The 4,861-nt window shown below is 33.0% G+C and overlaps 1 long non-coding RNA gene across 1 annotated transcript; it reads right to left on the bottom strand.

Moving 5' to 3' along the window:
* Nucleotides 1-657: 657 nt before the first annotated feature.
* LOC111624199 lies at nt 658-892 on the bottom strand. The gene is made up of 2 exons (XR_002756531.1): nt 852-892; nt 658-746 (listed from the first exon to the last, which is right to left on the bottom strand). It is a non-coding gene; the product is annotated as an uncharacterized LOC111624199 (long non-coding RNA).
* Nucleotides 893-4,861: the final 3,969 nt, after the last annotated feature.

Raw genomic sequence — 4,861 nt, 5'->3', positions numbered from 1 at the left:
ATTGCATTAAAAAATTATCCCAATAAGAAGATTCGAGTGGTCAAGTAATTTTCAATTAAGTCTTAAATTTCCATGGAGATAAAACAATGATGATATGTCGTTACGAAGAATATCACATATTCGATTTTAATTCTTCAAATTTATTTGAATCAGAAGTAATAAAGAGTAAGCGTATATTGGTAATTTAATCGTGACTTAATACTTTCTTCAGTTAATCTCAATACCAAAAATATATTTAATTAGTTGAGGTCGAGTAAATCGCTCGAAACGAGTTTCGTGGCAAAAGATCACCTTGACTCTATATTAATAAACGACTTTTGAAAATATAAATATTTATTTTAAAATTGAAAAAAATCGTTTTAAAAATGTTATATCAGTCTTTTTACTTCGCCGTTTTTACTCATCAATCGATGAAAAATGCATAATGCAGATCCTTAAATGTCAGTTTATATTAATACGTCAAGTTCCGTCAAGTCACGAAAAACATTCCCAATTCTAAATTATCCTAACTTCTTCTCGACGTTTTGCCATTACAGTATTTCTTTTCTTTTTTTTTCTAATTAAGAAGAAAATTTTAAATTGGCTATAAAAATTAACTAAATAACTTTAAAAAAATGATTTAAAAATAAAAAGCAAATTCTATACAGAAATGTTTACTTCTGAGATGTTTACATCTGACCATCGAAACCTTTATATCGCGCTCAGCACTTGAAACTTCCTTCGGGTTTTAATTTCCTCCAAAGTTGCTTTTTGTTATAAAATTATAAAAACAAAATAATTTTCCAAAAATATTTCGTATTGTTTTTTAAGATCAAATATTTCATCAAAACTTATTTTGATGTTCTACTTACCTGCGAATTGCGACGTTCGTTTTAACTTGCGTAATAAAAAGTATTATAGCGAAACGGATATTTTCTCACCTATAAAAGTATGATAAATTGTATAATAAATATAACTGTTTACGTTCTCGATTAAAATCATTTTAAAAATCGCTTCTCTGACTGTAAATAAGAGAACGAAGCGGGATGAATGTATATATTCTAGTCGCAATTCTCTTAACGGGATGTCAGGTAATTTTCTGTATTTTGTTAAAAACTTATTCAAATTTCAGAATAATTTTTTGTTCTGTTACTTGACATACAAGAGTTTATTATAATTTTATAAGAGTTAAGTTTGTTAATAATGTCACGGCCTTAATTTGAAAATAACCACTTTTTAAAGCATTATAGACCTATTGTAAACATTTATAGTTTCTTATCGTTTTTGATTTCACACTGTCCTTTCTGCACACCGAAAACGTTTATGTTTAATATTTCTATAAGTATATTTTACGCATGATTTCTTTAACGTTGGTTTTAATAATTAATCGCGCAGAAAGTATTCTCTAACGCTTTATCTATATCTATATCTATATCTATATCTATAGCTATATATATAAATGGACATGTATGTCCCTATATTTCACTTTTCCGCCAAAACTACACATCGCACATGAATGGTGTTTGTATGTGGTAGTAGCCCCAAGTCTCCATTCGTGCATAGGGGTGGTTGCGTCTCGATAGCTATAAGGNTGTCACAATACAATTGCAGTGTGAAATTATGCATTTTCAGAGTTTATTAAAAAGAAAAAAAAATTTCCTGTGAACTTTGAAAAATGTAGTAAATTATGTGAAGTTTATTTGTAGTAAATTATGTGAAGTATGTTAAAAGATTTTCTAACTTCAGAAAGTAACAACTGAATTAAAATTGTTTAGTGATCCATTTTCATTTAATTATGCGGAAGCACCAGACGAATACCAGCGCGAACTCACAGAACTTCAAAGCAGGAAATCTTTGAAAACTTATCATAGAGAACATTCCCTTCTTGAATTTTATAAAGTAGTTCATTCTTTCAATGACTAATAAAATTGTCAATTTATCTAGAAAACTGTTACGCACGTGGGGCAGTACATACTGTTGTGGACAATTTTTTTTGTGCACGAAAACTTCAAAGCTTCCAAAAGAAATAGGTCGAGGATTCACAATTAACTAACATTCTTAAAATTAAGACTACTACCACAAAAGCAGATATTAACAATATTATTTATAAAAAAAATATCAAAAATAGCATTGAATTTATTTTATTTCGTGCAAGTATTTCATTTTTTTTACTGTCAGCAATATAATATTTTTTAATTATAGATATTTGTTATTAAAATTCAATATTCACATTCTGAACTTTTGAAAAGTGTATATTTATACAAATTACCTTTGTGGTCCACCAAAATATACCTAAAGTTCTAATTTGGCCCATTAAGAAAAAAGGTCGCACGACCCCGGTCCATTACGACGACTAACGAAACCCGAAGACGACTCGAAGCGGCACACGTAAATCTTATTTTTTTAAAACGGCACGGGTCATTTTTTCCGATTCTATACCGTCGATAATAAAACGGTCGGGCAACTTTTCTATAAATATTTATAAATCTTCGATTTGTTTTCTTTATTGAAATAATACGTCCACCAAATAAATATCGATTCTTTCTTTTTTTAAATAATAGCATTTTAATTTTAACTAATTATGATGTGTTATAACAGAACTGATACATAAGTAAATATATTAATACAAGAGTTGTTATAAATGATTATACTGTTCGGTCATAAATCAATTTTCAAATATCTACTAATACAGTAATAATTAGTTGGGTCTGACGCAAAGACTCGACTAATTATTAATGCTTATTTATTATATAAATAATGAAATACGAGTAAATGTCGCTTCTTTCATCTGCATTTTACTCATAAATTAAGGCAAAAAACTAGCAAACAACACAAACCGAAGAAAGACGACATTTCAATTCAATTAAAAGCAGTCATTTAATGTATTAATTTTCATAAAATGTATATGTGAAATGGGTTTCCTACAGGTGATTATTTCGTGTAAAAATTTTAAAAAATGAGGATAAAAAGTGGAAAAAAAAGAGCATTGGATGTTTAAATTAGAAATTAATTGTGTAATTTTTATACATTGAATAATATAGAAAGCTTGAATTTGAAGTAAACAAAACTTGTACGAAAGTAAACAATTTAACCCTAAACTTAGGCTTACACCATAGGTAAGTGGTCATTACGCTGGATGAAAAAGCAAATTCCCAGAATATACTCACGGGCAACATCGTTTAGTTTCTTCCTTTCTTCTTCTAACCTGTTTTTTAATTGTTCCACTTCGCGATTTAGAGTCTCAATCGATTCGTTGGGATGATCGATCTTCAACTCAGACGCCATCTTCGACGTCTCGCAATCGGGACCATAGTAGCAGACGACCGCAGGAGGCGCTAATTTTCTCTTTTTAATTTAAAACCAAAATTAAAAATAATATTTAAACTTAATTTATTTTATTCAAATTATTACCATTTAACCATTTTATTTTATCGCCTGATTAATTATTAAATAAAATTTTAGATTTAACTAATTAACTCGGAATTTATTTCTCGGGTTAGTGAAGATATGCGAAGAAATTAATTAATGAAAGTTTTTATTGTGCCCGCTCCACAAATTTATTGGTTAAGAGTCTAAAGATTCATACTCTTGGAAGCTAATACATATGGTGGTCAAACGTAGTATAATCTTGGTGGTTATTGTTTAACTCGCAGCCATCTCCTCATTATGGTCAAATCCAGCATTCTCAATTGGGCCGGATGGCAATTATGTTGGTCGAGAACGAGAGATAAATGTGGACCCGAGCCAAATTCCTTTTTTTAAACTCTTTCCGCCCTGTGGGAGCGAGTCCATTATAGGCTCACAATGGGGCGGCTGGGTGGTGAGAGACGGGTCCGACATATCCGGACATATCACCCCCAAAAGCGGCCGGATGGCCGAGCGGTCAAGGTGGCAGCCTACCGCTTCGACTGAAATAATTAAATCCTAAATATGCGGCCGGATGGCCGAGCGGTCAAGGTGGCAGCCTACCGCTCTGGGGGACCCATGTTCGAATCCGAACGGGTCGAAAAATCCCCAGGAAATTTTCGGGGGTGGTCCGTTCGAATATGTCGGGCCCCGTCCCTCACCACCCGGCAGCCCCATTGTGGGCCTGGCCGAACCCATGATGGGTTTGAAAGAGTAAAAAAACAAAAAAAAAACCACCACGAAAAGTTTTTGGGGATTTTTCGACCAGTCCGAATACGATCCCGGGTCACCCAGAGTATATTTAACTGCTCGGCCATCCGGCCGTCAAAGAAAATTAACTTCCCATGCCGGTGGCTTTCAAGCCAGGATCCTAACTAGACCACGTGAGAATACTGAGCCAAATTACTCAAGAAATATGCCGGAATCAACATAGGATTCGAATCCGGATTCCGCAATAGATAGATAGATATATTTTGTAACGATACCGTAAAATATGAGATGACAAAACGAAGCATCTATATATATAATCGAGACGGTTTGATAATAATAATAATAAGTGCAGAGCCCAAACGGGGTTCTTAGTCTCGAGTTTTTCGTGTTACAATTGCCAACGTGTTGAAGGTGTCGCGTGATACCATCTCACACTCTGACGTCAAATTGGTAGTCTCGAGTTATAACCCACGTGTTTTCCCATCTCACCATGCGAGTCGCTACCAGTGGCGTGCAGTGACATTTGATGATAGGGAAGCTGTGTTTCTATAAGAAGCCGACTTCCAGGGGCAATCAGTCAGCAATGGTCTAGGGTCCATTCGTATTCGTTTGTTCGATAAGCCAGTAAAAACCGTAGACTTCTCTAAATGTATTTTTAATTAATAGATTATCTAACGCACTTAATAAATAAGCAAGTTCAATATAATTAACTCTCTTATATTAGATTTAATAGATTCTATACGCCCTCTAAATGCCAATTCTCGCT

This window comes from Centruroides sculpturatus, unplaced genomic scaffold (genome assembly GCF_000671375.1).
Source record: "Centruroides sculpturatus isolate CEXI.00-Female unplaced genomic scaffold, Cexi_2.0 scaffold70, whole genome shotgun sequence".
Lineage (NCBI taxonomy): Eukaryota > Metazoa > Arthropoda > Arachnida > Scorpiones > Buthidae > Centruroides > Centruroides sculpturatus.
This window is presented reverse-complemented; position numbering and strand designations above follow the sequence as displayed.